Source organism: Glycine soja, chromosome 18, assembly GCF_004193775.1.
Source record: "Glycine soja cultivar W05 chromosome 18, ASM419377v2, whole genome shotgun sequence".
NCBI classification, from domain to species: Eukaryota; Viridiplantae; Streptophyta; class Magnoliopsida; order Fabales; family Fabaceae; genus Glycine; species Glycine soja.
In genome coordinates this window covers 44,594,230-44,616,192 of record NC_041019.1, presented here as the reverse complement: position 1 = coordinate 44,616,192, position 21,963 = coordinate 44,594,230, and the positions used below count along the sequence as shown (strand labels likewise).

The 21,963-nt window shown below is 27.8% G+C and overlaps 1 pseudogene; it reads right to left on the bottom strand.

The window, feature by feature from the left end:
• LOC114397292 overlaps window positions 1–21,963 on the bottom strand; it is a 58,516-nt pseudogene that overhangs the window by 16,924 nt on the left and 19,629 nt on the right.

The following is a 21,963-nucleotide window of genomic DNA, read 5'->3' as shown; positions in this document are numbered from 1 at the left end:
GGTTTCCTTGAACCTCAGTGTATACACAATGCAAAGGACAGACGAGAAGAATGTGAACATTACATTGAAACATGGATCAAGGAATCACAACGACAAGTCTACTTAGGAGCTTACCTTAATCAATAAGTGAAATTCATGTCCGTGTAGTGTGGATATTATGTGCATTATAATTGCCTAAGTAATGTTTTTCATGTTCAGGTCACATTAGCAACTTCTTGTTCTATGTCTACGAGACAATGTTGTTGTTTGGTTTTGTTCTTTGCGAAATAAGCCTAATGTTAACATCAAGGCTGCAATTAGCAGGTTAGTTTTTAAATTATAAGTCAATGAATGTATACCAATTGTATCGTATAAACACAATGATTTGGATCTTATATACGTTAACCTTATTTTGAAACTAGTGCAATGAAGGCAATAACCACTACTTTGGAAGGAAAGCCTGGTCAAGCTGTACCTCGGTGGATTGAACCAAAGGTATGCCATTATTTCATGAATAGGGTATCTCCAATTACTGCCATGTGTTACTTTGAAAGTATTGGCTTTAGTAAATATATTTGATATTGCATTTAGAGTCATGTTCAAATAGGAGGCTTTGAGTGTGGATATTATGTCATGCATTGGATTTGGTGCATAATGAGCAATAGTTTGAAGAATGAATGGAATAAGGTATGTTTACCCTAACAGGTTATCGCATCTAAGTCTAATTCAATGTTTTATGTACTTCATTAATTTGATATTTACAATTTTGCAGTGGTTTTGTGATGGAACGTCGTTAGACAGAGAGGTCATGGTAACACTTCGCAACAAATGGGCAACATATTTTCTCCAGATTAAAAACATGAAATTTAGAAAAATGTAGATGACATTGGAAGATTTTTGTTTGGAAGTAAACATTTTCATTGTATATTCATAATAAACAATTTTGTTTAGTTGACATTTAATTTAGTAGTAATGTATATTTGTTTTAGTAATACTTGGTGACCCTCCATTTTTGTCCGATGAGGCAATAACCACATGCAAAAAGGTACCATCCTTAATTGCCTTAATCGCTTTTGATAAAATGGTAATAATTTCTTGCATTTCATTGGAGCAATCATTTAACATTTGCAAATGAGGCCAATGAAATAAAGGTTAGGTGTTCATTTATTATTATTATTATTATTAATAGTTATTGTCGTAATGTTGTCTCAGCTTTCTTTCTTTTTTGTCATATAATTAATATATTTTATGTATATAGCAGGCTCGTCCTTGGTTCAAAGGTGTGGAGTGGGGATAAACTGTATGAAATGGAGGCAGCATTAAACATCAAGTCAACAGGGACCTGGATACCCAAATTTTGATGAAGTTTGTTTTAACTATATTTTTTGCATAACTTGTTAATGATTTAGGCATCATTTGCATGCTTTGTACTTGCTAGTTGCTATGTTAGGAATCTCATATTTCCTTGGTAAACCAATTTTAATAATTTATCTAGTCATTCATTACTATAAGAGGTTGGACTTGTCATGTTTGACTGATGTTGTACTTTGCTTGCTTGAAGCCCACAAAGAAATTTGCATGATAAGGTGTGATGAAATTTAAGATCAGAACCATTTCTAGCCTTGCATGTGAAAACATAAGCTTTTAGGTTAATTTTTTTATCAATGCCTTAAACTAACTACTTATCACAGTTCAACATGCAAAGAACTTAGAAGTTAGAACTTACAACATTGGACCACATGCCAACTATAAAGAGTAGAAAGCAACTCATAGAGATGCATTCATTGTCAACAGAATTAATGGCAAAAGAAAATTATATGCGACAATACATTTGTTGGTATTTGTAAGTTTATTATCTTAAAGTAGGATAATATGTTGTAAATGTATATATGGTAGTTTAGTTTGTAATTAAATTGTACTTATTTAACGTTTTTCCAGCAGGAGAACACATTGTGTTGGGCTGATTCTCTTTGAGTTCAACATGGTATCAGACCACCAGTCTAGTGCTTTGAGTTTAACATTGATGCACTACTTTGTTGGTACAAATGGCACATTCAATTAGTTTCTGACTTTTTGTGTTGTGTTGATTTTCATCAAGAAGGAATAAACACCAACTTAAACATACAAACATGGGATTTCTAAATCTGGTAAGCTGGATGGTGGAAAAGTTATTGGTGTTGAGCCTGCTGCCACATGCACACCATCCCCGAAAACTGCTTTTGTTCATGGGGTCTCTTCAAGTGTTCTTAACTCGTTACCATCACTAGTCAGAGTTAAATCAGCTGACAACAGATGTGAAATTACTAAATCTGCTTCACCTGGCTAGTTGAATTTTGATAGTCAAGCTGCTCCAGCTTTTCATCCACATTCCCTTTTTTATTTTTTCGTAATGGTTTAGCTAATAGTGTTCACCATATTTCTCCTAAGGTGGTAGCAAACATGAATCTCAAATAATATGCAGTTCTGTCAAGTTTACTCCAATGGGCGCTTCGTCGAATTCAATTAATATGGTAAGTTAAAAAGTCCAATACATTAGCAAGTGAAATAGTAACTTTTTTCTACATTTTTTTGTTTCATCCTATGGTTGGTGAATCTATAAAATTTTGAACTGCATGGGTCAAAAAAATATTCAATTGATCGTATTTTTCACTTCTTGCCCAGTTTGAAAATCATCTGGAAATGGAAGTTGTCCTCTTCCTGGCCACCATTACAAATGGGGCAACTCCTATTAGGCTCCTGGAATGATATGGCCAAATTCACCTTTGTATATTGATGGAGTTTGTGCAGCCACTAATCTGCCAAGATTGCATGGACTTCCTAGGTCAGCATCACAAAGGACACCACTGTTTTACCCATAAATGGCCAGCATGTGCCTTCAACTCCTTTTTTGATTTATGATGAAGTTTACCTATGAATTGAGTTGAAAATGATTGTCACTACAAAAAATATAGTATTTATGATCCCTACATTTTTTATTTGGTTCTACACTTCATAGTGTTATACCTCCGACAGAGAATATCATATCAATAGTAGACAATGATTACTAAATTTAAAGGATATGAGTAGGGACTAAATTGAAAGTTTGTCATATAAGAACCAAATAAAAATGAGTGTAACATATAAGGACCAAAAATATAATATAACTCTTGTTTTTTGGAATACCATTATGATATTGCTTGAGAGAAGAGAAATCATATGGAATATAGAAATTTTTTATTGTCAAATTATAAGTTTTACTAATTGCAGGATACTGTCAAAAGTGCAAGTGCAAAGATTTCTGGTGAAGGGATGATTGAGACATTTCATAATGATGATGAAGCACTGGCTGTTGTGGACAATGGGGTTGTGGTATGTAATTTATTTGGTTTGTTTTTTTAATGTGTGTAGCTTAATGTGCTTTCTCATTCTCTCTATTTGAACAACTTCATTTGGTAGAAACAATATAAACCACAAGAGGGAGTACTGAAGTAGACTCTTAAACACATTAAATTATTTTTTATTTCAATTTCTGACTTTGTACTTTCCAATTTTACAAAATGTGAACTAACCTACATGTCTTTTGTGGCCTTAGAATAGCTCAAGGTTTTAGATTATTCAATTGTAGTTCTAGAGTTTCTACAAAATATTATGTCACAGCCTGTTATCAAGTTTTGTAAAAGCTAATATAAATTTCAAGTCTTATAATTTCATGCTTACCAATTTATAAAATTATATTAATATATTGTTAGATAATGTAGGATTTAGTTGTTCACTTAAATTAATTTTTTATGCATCTAATGGCATAGGTTGTGGATCTTTCACACTTTGGTCGGATAAGAGATACTTGCTTTTCTTAGGCTATTAAGAGTTGGTCCTTGACATATTTCAATGTTTTCTTAATTTTATGCGCTAATGTTTTGGCTCACTTGAAACAAAGTCAGTGGAGAAGATCACATTCAGTTCCTTCACAATTAACTATAGTACTGCAAACTTCGAATCTCTACACGAAGGACAAGTATGTATTGAAAGAAAGTAGCATTGTTTCTACACATTTATGTGTTATTGGAAAGTTGTTGTTGTCGCAACCTACCCTTCGGCGGGAGGGCGACGCGGGGCTCGCGGGTGCGTCTTCCATGAAAGGAAAATGCGCGGAGTCGCCACCAACGTTTATTCGAGGAAAACATCGGAAAAACTGGAAAGGTGTGGTCTACAAACTTTAAGTGTGAAAGGTTCGGGAGTTGTGTTTACGCACGGGGAAGGTATTAGCACCCCACGCGTCCGTCACAAAGGACGATAGCCTTTAATCAAGTGTGCAAATATGACTTCAATTTGTTTTATTTTCCCTTTTATGCTTTTTATGCCTTTTATATTTTTTATCTTTTTGTGGTCGACAAGGGTGTTTCCCTTGCTCCTACGTATTCCTCAATTGTGATAAGGAAATCAGACCTACGTAGTTCTTTGAGAACTAAGCGTTGGTTAAGTTGTTTTTATCTTTTTTGCAAGATATATTGTGACCAAACAAAAAGTCGTTTAAGACATTGGACCATTTAAACGATTTTTTTGATTCTTTTGAAAGGAGAGAAAACATTAAGGCATTGGACCATTAATGATCTCTTGGTTTTTTGAAAGTAGTGACAAAGTTATGGGTTGACTTTAGGCTTTCAAACGTCCACCTTTAACCAATAAAAGCAAAGAGGACCATTTAAGGCGTTTGGACCTTGAAATGGTTTTTAGGTGATTTTTATGGACAAAGCTTGATTTGTGAGTTGATTTTATCCTTAGTTTCACTTTGGTTATTAGTCAATTCAATTAAGAAAAATCCCAAAGAAAAGCGTTCGATTGATTTTTTGGATTATTTTATTCAAAGATATTTTTTATTATTTTATTATTATTTTGCCTCTTTTGGTTTTAAACATGGTTACGGCGTGAAAGATCGGTTGGATTTTATTTTAACAGAGATTAAACGATATTACAACTCAAATGATCGGTGGAAATTTATTTTATTATTAATTAGGCGAGAAAACGACTTAAGTAAATGGTTAAAGCACGTCAAAAGGGGGTACGGAAAGTAAACGAAATAAAAATAAAAGTACGCAAAACAAGTGGAGACCACTAGGGGTCCATAGAATGAATTGAAAGATTCGATTTCGGGAACTTACCGGTTGAAGACCGAAGAACGACGAAGAACGAACGAAGAACGGTGAAGAATCTTCACGAAATCGCTCGGGGAAACGTCTCGGAAGTGTTACGAAAGCGCCTCGGCTTGGATTTTCTTCACGGAAACAATTTTTCTCACTAATTTCAAGAGAATCCTAAATACCAGAAGAGCTGAACGAAATTACTCTGCCCTCTTTCCCCTATTTATAGCGGAAAAAAGGGAGGTGGTTGCCGCCCAGCTCGCCAAGTGGGCCTGGTTGCTATTTGCACACCCTTTTTTTACTAAATATACCCCCATTTTGCTTTTTTGCTAATTCTTTTTCCGTAACGTTACGAAACTTAACGGATTACGTAACGACACTTATTTCTTTCTGTAATCTCGCGAAACTTTACGGATTACACAACAATCCCCTCTTTTGAACTCTGGAATGTTGCGGAACTTTACAGATTGCACGACAATGTTCCCTTTCGACTTCCGGCATGTCGCGGAACTTCACAGATTACCCAACAATGGGTGTTAAGTAACTCGAAGCGGTCAAGCAAAGGTTGCAGGCCATTAAACAATGGTCCCCGGACGAAATTAGGGTATGACAGTTGTCAACTTCTTTTTTATATTTCATATTATAATACAAGATTAAGTAACTGGGTCTCTAACTGAAATCCTTAGGGATGTGTACTGTTTTTGTAACATCAATAGCACTAACAAATGATATCGCACATGTGTGTCTCATGGTGATTTGCTTTTCTTATCCTTCTCACATAATTCATTTGTTTGTCTTTTCTATAATATAAATAATTATCATGCAGCTTATCACTTTCTCTTGTTGATTATTGATAGAAAATGCGAAAATAGTAGTGGTTTCACCAGAGACCTGTACAACCATTAATGAAATGCTGAACAAGTGGGTAATTTCTTGTTAGTTGTGATGTAAGGATTTAACAACAGAAGTAAAACTAAAAGGATAAAGAGAGAAACCAAATAGTTTTCTTTCGTGATGAATATTATCAAATACATGAACTAAATCTTTTACATGTAATGATTATAAGGTACATATTTTTTGCTAATAAGGTAAAGATTCAAGACATAACTAAGAAAACTAGATTTTTGATTTGGGGGGCAGGGGGGGACCCAAAAGAGGCCAAGTAAGTTACATTATTATACCTATTTTGTGTCCAAAATGACAGAGTTGGTAATTTTCAGTATAATGAATGGGCAGGTGATGGAGAACTTGAACCTTGGTGATCTTGTTGGAAAACCATATGGCATACAAGTATAATATCTTTTCACATTTTGGAGGAAATTGTGTTGACCTTAGAGTCCTACCCAACAATCTTGGAGTCCATTGTAATTACCAAGGGGACCTAATGTTTCCTAGAAGAAATGACATAATTAATTCAATTTGAGACTCACAAACAACGTACAACGAAAACCCGCAAAAAAGAAGGTTTGCCAAACTTGGATGACAACAAACTAGTATGAACTTCATATGTTGATAAACAACATTCCTATCAAATAAGTAAATCCAATTGTATATGTTAAATTAAATATTAGGTGCTTGTATTTAAATTTTAATTTTGGGTTGTGCTTTTACCTTTCAAGACATTTTGGAGTGTTCAACCAAGCTTGTTAGCCTGGGATATAGATTAATTGTTAAGCTAGTCATAATATGGGAAAAAGTTGCACCAACATTTGGAACCCTTTTAATTTTATGAAAATCAAATTTACTCTTACTCTCTTTAGTTTGCATTTGAATTAATTTGTTGTAAAATGTCGTCTTTTATGAAATTAGGTTTTTGTGAAACTTCTTTTCGGAGAATGACTTTTACAAAATTCAAGGGGTTGTAGTAGTGTGTGTATATATATATATATATATATATATATATATATATATATATATATATATATATATATATATAAAATATGGCTTTCTTTTGTTACACATGTATAAAATGGTAGACCTTTTTACAAAGTATTAGGTGGCAATGAAAATAAATCATTTAAAAAAATACATTCTAAGACGGTTTTGTTGTGAACTGTCTTAGAATGTAACACATTCGAAGATGATCTTAACACCAAGATGGTCTTGGTGTCGAGATTCAAATGTGTTACATTCGAAGATGGTGTGGACTCCAAGACCGTCTTCGAATGTGTTACATTCTAAGATGGTCTCGACACCAAGATCGCCTTCGAATGTGCCACACTCTAAGACGGTTGTGGCATCAGACTATCTTAGAATGTGTCACATTTCAAGACGGTCTTGTGGTCTAGACTGTCTTAGAATGTGTTGACCGTCTTAGAATGTAACACATTCTAAGACAGTTTCAGGGAACCGTCGTCGTAGATACCTACACCTTCTACAATGCTCGCTACAAAGATAGTTCCTAACCGACTTTGTATGTAGGAAATAACCTATGTAAAAGGTTCTTTGTATAGTAGTGGTTTTAATTTCTACAAAGACATTGTTTTAAAATTTCTTTGTTCCCTCCCTAAAAATAATAATTTGATTGTTTCTTTTTATAAGATACTTTCTAATTATCTATTCTATTAATTATTTTTTGATCAAATTACCCAAAATAAATATTATAAATTGTCTCTTTCTCCCTTATTAGGATTGGAGAATAAGAGTTTAGTTTAAAAAATTAAAGCTTCATTACTATTATTTTCTTTCTATGTATTAATTATTTAATAGGATAATTTTGAAAAATAATATAATTATCGACAAATTTAATGTTAATAGTTAAATTAACCAACTTTTTTAATATGCATGAACTAGCCAATAATATTTTATATTTCCTCTGTCTCAAAATGTCTATAATTTTAATCTTTAAAAAATATCTAATTTAGTTGATGTTCTCACTTTTTAATAATATATTCAAACATATATTTCAGTTTTATCTTTTAATAAATATTGTTGTTTTGAAAAGTTTAATAATATATTTATTAAAAGTAAGAAAGAAAATAAAAATATTTTAGTAAAATTGTTCTATAATAAATATTATTTATTTAAAATACTTGTTTTTCTTAATCCATATAAAAAACTTTAAAAATTAGTCATTTTAATTTGGACGAAAGAAGTAATTAGACAAGGCGGTAAGGTTTAAATGTGTAGGGAATAAGATCACTAGTTACTTATATTCATGTATAAAGACTATAACATAACTTATTGTACAGATATAATATAAAATCTAAATGAGTAATTAAACTTAATTTCTAAAATTTCTCCCCGTTAAAATTAATTTCATGCCGAAACAGTTTTAGGATAAGCTAGCTTATCAACACTGCACTGAATACCTTCTATAAGAAATGCATACAAATGAAAAGAAAGTAAAGACAACCAATAAGTACAAGAAACATGAAATGTTAAATAAATATAAATAATCATACAAAATAATTAATTGAAATAATTATATTATTTCTCCTCAAATTAAAGTGGTCGTAAATAGGGAGGCACGCCAGGTCAAATTATTATATTTAGCTTTGATAAATGATTATCATAATAGAATAAGGGAAAATAATGAAAATAAGATTTGCCATATGTAAATCAATCTTGCCTATACCCATGATAAACTTAAATGAATAAATGCGTATATACCTTGACAGCCTCCATAAGGACAATCATAACAGGTCCAGCTGCGACAGCATTTGCACGGATATTATCCTTTGCCCATTCAAATGCTAAGTTTTTGGTGAATTGATTCATGGCTCCTGTGTAAATTAAATTATATATATTCAGATAGATTATCTTCTATCAATCATTCTTTGCACGATAAATTATTAGGTCTCGATTATGGGAAATGAAGAAAATGAAGCATACCTTTAGAGGCTGCGTAAGCAGAAAAAAATGGAAAAGCTCTTAAACCTGCAATGGACGAAATAAATACTACGCTCCCGTGCCCAGATTCTTTTAGAAGTGGGTGTGCAACTTGACACAAATGATAAGATGACTCAAAATTGGTGCCCATAGTGGTTGATATATCTTCCACAGTGTAATCCATTATTTTCTTTGCTATACATCTTCCAGCAAATTAAAATTAAGAGAACCGCTTAATTGTTAAATCAATTCAAATACGAGGATATCTAATTAAAAAGTGAGTCGGGGAAAATGAACAATCACATTGAAGCTAATAATGTCGACTTGAGAGTGAATTAAAAAGTACTGTATGCTGACACAGGAATTCTTCTGCATGCCTTTCACTATATATGGATGACTAAATTCAATTCCTCAAACATTATAAAATGATCACGCGGTTGCTGATTCACTAATTAATCTAGTAGAATTGATCATAATTAGTATATATAGTTGTCGGTCAGGATCCAAAAAAACTATGTTACGTTATTGAGAGTAGAGACAATATTCATATTGATAAATTTAATTTGTAGATACAAAATACAATACATGAATTTTTATACTCCATTTCAAATTATAGGGAAATTTGTAATTATATATGTATACAGTTAAAATTTTATTAATTAATAATGTCAGGATCAGATAAATTTATTAATTTAGAGAGTTATTAATAATTATTAAAAGAAATACAGTTCTTTTACAGTTCTTCTTTGGTAAAAAAAAATTGAAATCACGTTGCCTACAAATTCCGAGAAACTATTACATAATTTTTTACTATCACGTAGTGTCAATTAATTTCGATGTGATAACAGTATTAACAAAAATTTATTTATGAAAAAATTACTAAAATTAATTATGTATCATGTAGAAATTATTTGAATCAATAGTAATTTTGAAGTATGTAATAATTTCTGCCAAACTCCACTACGTGGATCCATCCCTAATCGTTGCAAAGCTCGTTTTATTTACGTATGGCAATGCCCTCCCGTCTTGATATGTCAACCTTATATTTGAGTTTAACTTTTCATTCGCAAGAGGAGAAAAACAAAATTATGTGGTTGAATCTTACTAGAATATTGAGCTTTCCTTGAAAGATGGAGGCAACAATTTCAATTAATCTTTTACGTTGGTGAGAACACTGTAGATCGCACACTGAACCAGTCACATTAAGTCCCTTGCTTTTTCACTCTTGTAAACATTTATCAATATCATCTTGGTTTCGTGAACAAATATGAACAGCTGCACAAATTCTGCCAATTCTTCAACAATGGCATGCCCAATTCAAAATGAAAAATAAAAATGATGAATTAATTAATGATGTGATTGAGTGAAAGCAAATTAAGCCATGCACCAACTAATTAGTGATGAGATTGATGTAAGAGTTACAGATAAACCAACCAAATTCCTCGGGTGCCTCCTGTGACTAGAGCAGTCATTCCATGGAGTGACCATCTTTTGTCGTTAAAGCTCAACTTTGTTTCAGTTATTATTTTTGTTGCTAATCAATGAGCTCTTTGCAAACGCAAAGGAAAGGCAAAACCCTAAATAATTGTACGTAATAATTTAATATCGATATGAAGCAGGAACAATACACTTATTGTATACTTATATATATTCGCGATGGCGTTGTGGTTCTAAATTCTCTTAATCTTATCACCAAATGCAATTTCAATTGTTCTTAGCGCTATCCATTGTAACTAATATTGTAAATAATCCAGCTTTTCATTGTAACCATTTTCTGTTATTGCTCAATAGCTTTTCCAACTGCTTTTCCTGCGCTTATGTTTTCATCATTGTATAAATAACTTCTCTCCATCAATAAAGCCAAGCTGGTTTGACCATTTTGCTGTTTTACATTTTGCTAACTTTCTGTTATTCGGTTTCGTTTTGTTATGGTATCAGAGCTCTACTGCACACTCGATATCTCAACCTTCTTCCATCTTCATTTCGATTTTTAGTTCAGCCATGAGCGAGAGAGTAGAACAAACACCTAGCATGGATAGTTGTCACTACTAGAAAAATGCAATTTAGCAACCGAAGTTAGAGACCAAACTAATTCGATCGCTAACAGAGACCGAAGTAGCAACCACAAAGATAACATTGCAACTCGTGACCGAAATTGATCGCGATGTCTAACTTGTGTTAGCGATTGCATTAGTGACCGAAACGAAAGGTCGCTGAATACTTTGGTGACTGTTTCGGTTGTTGTATATATAAAAAAATAAAAGTACTTTAACCACCGAAGTAGCAACCGATATGTATTTGAAGATAACAACCGAAGTGGTTTCGATTGCTATATGAAGATTATAGCGACCGCAAATGTTCGGTCACTATACATATCTCTTTTGAGATTAGCGATCGAATTAGCGATTGAAATCTCATTTTCTATATAATTGAAGTAACAAAATTTTTATTTATTATAACAACAACAACAACAACAACGCCTTATCCCACTAGGTGGGGTCGGCTACATGGATCAACTTCCGCCATAATGTTCTATCAAGTACCATACTTCTATCCAAATCATTAAGTTCGAGATCCTTTTTGATAACCTCTCTTATAGTCTTTTTGGGTCTTCCTCTGCCTCGAATTGTTTGTCTTCTCTCCATCTGGTCTACTCTCCTCACTACAGAGTCTACCGGTCTTCTCTCTACATGCCCAAACCACCTAAGTCTATTTTCCACCATCTTCTCTACAATAGGCGCTACTCCAACCCTCTCTCTAATAGCTTCGTTTCTAATTTTATCCTGTCGAGTCTTACCACACATCCACCGCAACATCCTCATCTCCGCTACACCTACTTTATTCTCATGTTGGCTCTTGACCGCCCAACATTCTGTTCCGTACAAAATCGCCGGTCTTACCGCAGTCCGATAAAACTTTCCCTTTAGCTTGATCGGTACCTTTGCATCACATAACACCCCCGATGCTTTTCTCCATTTCATCCATCCTGCTTGAATGTGATGATTCACATCCCCTTCAATTTCCCCATCATCCTGTATTACAGACCCAAGATATTTAAACCGTGTGACTTGAGGGATAATATGGTCTCCTATTTTCACCTCTGAGTTAGAAACCCTCCTTCTTTTGTTGAACTTACATTCCATATACTCCGATTTGCTTCTGCTTAGGCAAAAGCCATGTGTTTCTAGAGCTCGTCTCCAAGTTTCCAACCTCTCATTGAACTCCTCCCTCGACTCTCCAAGGAGGACTATGTCATCTGCAAAAAGCATGCATCTCGGCGCTATCTCTTGGATTTGTTTCGTGAGGACATCCAGAATTAAGGTAAAAAGGTAGGGGCTAAGGGTTGACCCTTGATGCAAACCAATTGTGATGGGAAAATTGTCTGACTCTCCACCCTGTGTCCTAACACTAGTCGATACCCTATCATACATATCTTGGATAGCTCGAATATATGCAACCCTAACCCCTTTCTTCTCTAGAGCTTTCCACAAAATCTCTCTAGGCACTCTATCATACGCTTTCTCCAAGTCAATAAAAATCAAGTGCAAGTCTTGTTGGGCCATGCGATATTGCTCCATCACCCGCCGTAATAAATAAATCGCTTCCATGGTCGACCTTCCCGGCATGAAACCAAATTGATTCTCAGTAACTTGAGTCTCCTTTCTTAATCTCCGTTCGATCACTCTTTCCCATAATTTCATGGTATGACTCATGAGCTTGATTCCCCTATAATTTGCACAATTTTGTATATCCCCCTTGTTCTTATAGATTGGCACTAACGTGCTTCTCCTCCATTCCTCCGGCATGCGTTTTGACCTCATAATTTCGTTAAAGAGTTTGGTGAGCCACTCAAGACCTCTATCTCCAAGAGTTTTCCACACTTCAATAGGTATGTTGTCTGGCCCCACCGCCTTACCATTACTCATTCTTTTCAACGCTTCCTTTACTTCCTGTTTCTGAATCCGACGATAGTACTTATAGTTCCGGTCCTCTTCTCTTGTGTCTAGAATGCTAGAGTCATATCCATATCCATCATTAAATAAGTTGTGGAAATACGCCTTCCACCTTTCCTTGATATCTTTTTCATGCACTAAGACTTTGCCTTCTTCATCCTTAACACACTTTACTTGATCCAAATCTCTAGTCTTCCTCTCTCTACCCTTAGCAAGCCTATATATAGATCTTTCTCCGTCCCTGGTTCCTAGAGCTTGGTATAGTCCATCAAAAGCTTGGGCTCTTGCCTCACTCACCGCCTTTTTGGTTTCATTTCTAGCTATCTTATACTTATCCCAAGTTTCAGAATTTCTACACTTAGACCACTCCTTGAAACACTCCTTTTTTACTCTAACTTTGCTCTGAACATTTTCATTCCACCACCACGATTCTTTACCCCTAGGTCCAAAACCTCTAGATTCACCCAACGTCTCTTTAGCCACTTTAATAATCTCTTGGGACATCTTGTTCCACAGATCATTTGCACTTCCTTGTGATTGTCCACACCATCCCTCCCATATCTTTTGTTGGAAGATTCCTTGTTTCTCACCCTTCAAGTGCCACCATTTGATCCTTGGTGCTACCATAGGACTTCTTCTCTTTGCCCTATCTCTAATTCTTACATCCATAACCAAAACTCTATGTTGGGTAGTCAAGCTCTCTCCCGGGATAACTTTACAGTTCAAGCAATACTTCCTATCAGACTTCCTGATAAGGAAGAAATCTATCTGAGAACATGTCCCTCCACTTTTGTAAGTGATAAGATGTTCCTCTCTTTTCTTAAACCATGTATTGGCTATAGAAAGATCCAAAGCCTCCGAAAACTCCAAGATGGATTTACCCTCCCCATTCATCTCCCCTAGCCCAAAACCCCCATGCACCCCCTCAAAACCTCTAGCCACGCTACCTACATGTCCATTGAGATCCCCTCCTAGGAAAACTTTCTCTCCTTGGGGTATATCCTGAAGTACCCCTTCTAGATCCTCCCAAAATTTTACCTTAAAGTGTTCTGCTAACCCAACCTGAGGTGCGTACCCACTAATAACATTAAAGGTGTCCTGTCCCACTACCAATTTTAAGACTATGATACGATCTCCTACTCTTCTTACATCCACGACATCCTTTTTCCACTCCTTGTCCACAATAATCCCTACCCCATTTCTTGATCTGATTTTTCCCGTATACCACAGCTTAAATCCCGAGTTGTCTAATTCTTTCGCTTTTTCACCTGTCCACTTAGTTTCTTGTAGGCACATAAAATTGATCTTCCTCCTCGCCATAACATCCACTATTTCCATAGATTTTCCAGTAAGTGTGCCTATATTCCATGTACCAAAGCGAATCCTCCTGTCATGAACTAGCTTCTTTACCCACACCCGTTCACGAAAATGTGGGAACCCTTGCTTACTTTTCACTACATCCGGGCGGCGATGTAGCGGCCCTTGCTCTTTTGACATTGTACTCGAGCCATACAGCGCGTTGCTTCCGGGCAACGACCTAGCATTCACATTATTACGTAATTGATCTATGTCATAGAGATTCGACAAAGTTTAACGTTGGCTGTCGAAAGCCTAACACAACCCTCTCCTTTTATCCGGGCTTGGGACCGGCTAAGAATAGCAAAGCTAACCTAGGAATATAAATCGTAATAAATATATAATATACTCAAATATATTTTATACTAGAAAAATATTGAAATTAGTATATTAGTAATATTTTTCAATTAAGAAAATAATATTTACATTATTTGATTAGGATAAATAAGTCATGCTTATCATTAGTCTTTTAATTTTTGTTTTTTACAAAATAAATATTTAAAAATGATAATAAATACCCTTTATATTATGAAAATATATGATAATCAAAATTTATAAAATTAAGTAATTCAAAATATAAGGTATAAGTGTAACATCAATGATTCATTAAGTTTTAATATGACATAAGTGAAATTTATGCATTGATGAAGACCCAATTTGACTTTAATACAACATGTGCATTGCGTAACATATGCATTCACTGAAATCCCAAATTTACTTTAATTTAAGGCTTAATTGCAAAATTTGTCCCCCTATTTTACCTATTTCACCAAAATGGTCCTCCTATTTTTTTAATTCACTAATTGAGTCACTGATTTTAACTAGGGGTGAGTAAACAGACTCGGGTCCATGGATTGGATAGGAGGCCTGTGGTTCGCGCAGGCCACAAACCAGTTTTTTTTTTTTTTTATAAAATCCATGGCTATGCAAGATTTTGGATTCGTCTTGCATAATCCGCAAGTTGTGTGGGTTTGGACCACGGGGTTCATGGGTTGATCCGCAAACCCGCAACTACTAACCAAGGTCAACCTAAATCAAATTAATCCTAAAAGCCTAATAAAAAATTTCTTTTCATTTATATTGAAAACTTATTTGGTTGTGTTAAAATTTTTGTAATTGAGTATTTGTTAGAGATTTATTAAGAATTTTTTAAAAATATATAATTGAGTGTAATTGACTTTTTTTAAGATGAAAAAACTATATTTATTTTCAAATTTAAGTGTTTCTCTAGAAACTAGGCCCGTGAGACGAGTGCGGACCAATGTATTAAGTTTGTGTAAGAGTGTGGGGCAGACTGATCCGTCTGCTACCAACGTGGGCTTACGCAGGGTGAGTCGACCCGTTTACCCACTCCTAATTTTAACGGTTAATGGTTAAATTTCAAACATTGATTATAATAAAAAGTTGACTAACATTTTCTTAAAAAAAATAAAAACTTTAAAAATGCTTGAGGAAAGACAAGAACCATGATGTTTAGAATGAGAAATATACTCATTTATCACCACATCAAAGTGCTCATTTGAATATTTGGTGCAAAATATAATACTAATATAAATTTTATGCAAAAATAGTTCAAATTCAATGTTTTATTGATTATAGTTTTATAATCTTATATATTATCTTTTAAAATATAACATATAAGATTAAATTTTATTTTCACATAAATTAGAATATGTATATTTATATAAGTTTTTTTTATTTTATATATTATATTTATCTTTTAAAATAATATTTTTGATTCAGTGATAAAGGTTTTTTATCTATATTAAGAAATTCATTTTATTTATTGTAATATATATAAAAATACTGTCAATAAATTACATAAATAAATATTTTGAAAATAGAAAATTTTCTCATTTTATTTAACTACATTTATTTACTATATAATTTAATTCTTTAAAAAAAATTAACCACTTGATTAAACAAAGTTAAATATAAATAAAAAATACTATTGTAATAAATGTTAAAAATATCTTAATCTTAATATATGTAAAAAAAATACTATTGACATAAATTAGAATATGTATATGTATATAAGTTGTTTTTATTTTATATATTATATTTAACTTTTAAAATAATTTTTTTGATTTAGTGATCTTTTTTTTATCTATATTAAGAAATTCATGTTATTTATTATAATATAGATAAAAAATACTGTCAATAAATTACATAAATAAATATTTTAAACATAGAAAATATTCTAATTTTATTTAAGTACATTTATTAACTATATAATTTAATTATTTAAAAAAATAATCACTTGATTAAATAAAGTTAAATATAAAATAAATATTATTCTAATAAATAATAAAAATATATCAATGTTAATATATGTAAAAAAATACTATTCACATAAATTAGAATATGTATATTTATATAAGTTTTTTTTATTTTATATATTATATTTATCTTTTAAAATAATTTTTCTGATTAAGTGATAACATTTTATTATCTATATTAAGAAATTCATTTTATTTATTGTAATATAGATAAAAATACTGTCAATAAATTACATAAATAAATATTTTGAAAATAGAAAATTTTCTCATTTTATTTAACTACATTTATTTACTATATAATTTAATTCTTTAAAAAAAATTAACCACTTGACTAAAAAAAGTTTAATATTAATAAAAAATACTATTGTGATAAATGTTAAAAATATCTTAATCTTAATATATGTAAAAAAAATACTATTCACATAAATTAGAATATGTATATGTATATAAGTTTTTTTATTTTATATATTATATTTATCATTTAAAATAATGTTTCTGATTTAGTGATAATATTATTTTATCTATATTAAGAAATTCATTTTATTTATTGTAATATAGATAAAAATACTGTCAATAAATTACATAAATAAATATTTTCAAAATAGAAAATTTTCTCATTTATTTAACTACATTTATTTACTATATAATTTAATTCTTTAAAAAAAATTAACCCCTTGATTAAACAAAGTTCAATATAAATAAAAAATACTATTGTAATAAATAATAAAAGTAAATTAATCTTAATATATGTAAAAAAATACTATTCTCATAAATTAGAATATGTATATTTATATATGTTTTATTTATTTTATATATTATATTTATCTTTTAAAATAATATTTGTGATTTAGTGACAACGTATTTTTATCTATATTAAGAAATTCATTTTATTTATTGTAATATACATAAAAATACTATCAATAAATTACATAAATAAATATTTTAAAAATATAAAATTTTGTCATTTTATTAAACTACATTAATTTACTATATAATTTAATTCTATTAAAAAATTAAACACTTGATTAAAAAAACTTAAATATTAATAAAAAATACTATTGTAATAAATGTTAAAAATATCTTAATATTAATATATGTAAGAAAAATACAATTCACATAAATTATAATATGTATATGTATATAAGTTGTTTTTATTTTATATATTATATTTATCTTTTAAAATAATTATTTTGATTTAGTGATATCTTTTTTTATCTATATTAAGAAATTCATTTTATTTATTATAATATAGATAAAAATACTGTCATTAAATTACATAAATAAATATTTTAAACATAGAAAATATTCTAATTTTATTTAAGTACATTTATTAACTATATAATTTAATTATTTTAAAAAATAACCACTTGATTAATAAAATTTTAATATAAAAAAATACTATTCTAATAAATAGTAAAAATATATCAATGTTAATATATGTAAAAAAAATACTATTCACATAAATTAGAATATGTATATTTATATAATTTTTTTTATTTTATATATTATATTTATCTTTTAAAATAATGTTTCTGATTTAGTGATAACATTTTTTTATCTATATTAAGAAATTCATTTTATTTATTGAAATTTAGATAAAAATATTGTCAATAAATTACATAAATAAATATTTTCAAAATAGAAAATTTTCTCATTTTATTTAACTACATTTATTTACTATATAATTTAATTCTTGAAAAAAAATTAACCACTTGATTAAACAAAGTTCAATATAAATAAAAAATACTATTGTAATAAATATAAAACATATCTTAATGTTAATATATGTAAAAAAATACTATTCTCATAAATTAGAATATGTATATTTATATATGTTTTTTTATTTTATATATTATATTTATCTTTTAAAATAATATTTGTGATTTAGTGACAATGTATTTTTATCTATATTAAGAAATTCATTTTATTTATTTTAATATACATAAAAATACTTTCAATAAATTACATAAATAAATGTTTAAAAAATATAAAATTTTCTCATTTTATTAAACTACATTTATTTACTATATAATTTAATTCTTTAAAAAAATTAAACACTTGATTAAAAAGAGTTAAATATTAATAAAAAATACTATTGTAATAAATGTTAAAAATATGTTAATCTTAATATATGTAAAAAAATACTATTCACATATATTAGAATATGTATATGTATATAAGTTGTTTTTATTTTATATATTATATTTATCTTTTAAAATATTTTTTTTGATTTAGTGATATCATTTTTTTATCTATATTAAGAAATTCATGTTATTTATTATAATATAGATAAAAATACTGTCAATAAATTATATAAATAAATATTTTAAACATAGAAAATATTCTAATTTTATTAAGTACATTTATTAACTATATAATTTAATTATTTAAAAAAATAACCACTTGATTAAATAAAGTAAAATATAAAATAAATACTATTCTAATAAATAATAAAAATATATCAATGTTAATATATGTAAAAAAAATACTATTCACATAAATTAGAATATGTTCATTTATATAAGTTTTTTTTGTTTAATTGATTATATTTATCTTTTAAAATAATGTTTCTGATTTAGTGATAACATTTTTTTATCTATATTAAGAAATTCATTTTATTTATTGTAATATAGATAAAAATACTGTCAATAAACTACATAAATAAATATTTTCAAAATATTAAATTTTCACATTTTATTTAACTACATTTATTTACTATATAATTTAATTCTTTAAAAAAAATTAACCACTTGATTAAACAAAGTTCAATATAAATAAAAAATACTATTGTAATAAATAATAAAAATATCTTAATGTTAATATATGTAAAAAAATACTATTCTCATAAATTAGAATATGTATATTTATATATATATTTTTTATTTTATATATTATATTTATCTTTTAAAATAATATTTGTGCTTTAGTGACAATGTATTTTTATCTATATTAAGAAATTCATTTTATTTATTGTAATATACATAAAAATTCTGTCAATAAATTACATAAATAAATATTTTAAAAATATAAAATTTTCTCATTTTATTTAACTACATTTATTTACTATATAATTTAATTCTTTAGAAAAATTAAACACTTGATTAAAAAAAGTTAAATATTAATAAAAAATACTATTGTAATAAATGTTAAAAATATATTAATCTTAATATATGTAAAAAAAATACTATTGACATAAATTAGAATATGTATATAAGTTGTTTTTCTTTTATATATTATATTTATCTTTTAAAATATTTTTTTTGATTTAGTGATATCATTTTTTTATCTATATTAAGAAATTCATGTTATTTATTATAATATAGATAAAAAATACTGTCAATAAATTACATAAATAAATATTTTAAACATAGAAAATATTCTAATTTTATTTAAGTACATTTATTAACTATATAATTTAATTATTTAAAAAAATAATCACTTGATTAAATAAAGTTAAATATAAAATAAATATTATTCTAATAAATAATAAAAATATATCAATGTTAATATATGTAAAAAAATACTATTCACATAAATTAGAATATGTATATTTATATAAGTTTTTTTATTTTATATATTATATTTATCTTTTAATATAATGTTTCTGATTAAGTGATAACATTTTATTATCTATATTAAGAAATTCATTTTATTTATTGTAATATAGATAAAAATACTGTCAATAAATTACATAAATAAATATTTTGAAAATAGAAAATTTTCTCATTTTATTTAACTACATTTATTTACTATATAATTTAATTCTTTAAAAAAAATTAACCACTTGATTAAACAAAGTTCAATATAAATAAAAAATACTATTGTAATAAATAATAAAAATATCTTAATGTTAATATATGTAAAAAAATACTATTCTCATAAATTAGAATATGTATATTTATATATGTTTTTTTTATATATTATATTTATCTTTTAAAATAATATTTGTGATTTAGTGACAATGTATTTTTATTTATATTAAGAAATTCATTTTATTTATTGTAATATACATAAAAATACTGTCAATAAATTACATAAATAAATATTTTAAAAATATAAAATTTGCTCATTTTATTTAACTACATTTATTTACTATATAATCTAATTCTTTAAAAAAATTAAACACTTGATTAAAAAAAGTTAAATATTAATAAAAACTAATATTGTAATAAATGATAAAAATATCTTAATCTTAATATATGTAAAAAAAATACTATTCACATAAATTAGAATATGTATATGTATATAAGTTATTTTTATTTTATGTATTATATTTATCTTTTAAAATAATTTTTTCGATTTAGTGATATCATTTTTTATTCTATATTAAGAAATTCATGTTATTTATTATAATATAGATAAAAATACTGTCAATAAATTACATAAATAAGTATTTTAAACATAGAAAATTTTCTAATTTTATTTAAGTACATTTATTAACTATATAATTTAATTATTTAAAAAATAACCACTTGATTAAATAAAATTAAATATAAAATAATTACTATTCTAATAAATAATAAAAATATCTTAATTTTAATATATGTAAAAAAATACTATTCACATAAATTAGAATATGTATATTTATATAATTTTTTAATTTTATATATTATATTTATCTTTTAAAATAATATTTATGATTTAGTGACAATATTTTTTTATCTATATTAAGAAATTCATGTTATTTATTATAATATAGATATAAATACTGTCAATAAATTATATAAGTAAATATTTTAAAAATAGAAATTATTCCCATTTTATTTAAGTACATTTATTTACTATATAATTTAATTCTTTAAAAAATTAACCACTTGATTAAATAAAGTTAAATATAAATAAAAAAAATAATATTGTAATAAATAATAAAAATATCTTAATGTTAATATATCTAAAAAAATACTATTCACATAAATTAGAATATGTATATTTATATAAGTTTTTTTTATTTTATATATTATATTTATCTTTTAAAATAATATTTGTGATTTAGTGACAATGTATTTTTATCTATATTAAGAAATTCATTTTATTTATTGCAATATACATAAAAATATTGTCAATAAATTACATAAATAAATATTTTAAAAATATAAAATTTTCTCATTTTATTTAACTACATTTATTTACTATATAATTTAATTCTTTAAAAAAATTAAACACTTGATTAAAAAAATTTAAATATTAATAAAAAAATACTATTGTAATAAATGATAAAAATATCTTAATCTTAATATATGTAAAAAAAAATACTATTCACATAAATTAGAATATGTCTATATATATAAGTTTTTTTTTTATTTTATATATTATATTTATCTTTTAAAATAATGTTTCTGATTTAGTGATAACATTTTTTTTATCTATATTAAGAAATTCATGTTATTTATTATAATATAGATAAAAATACTGTCAATAAATTACATTAATAAATATTTTAAACATAGA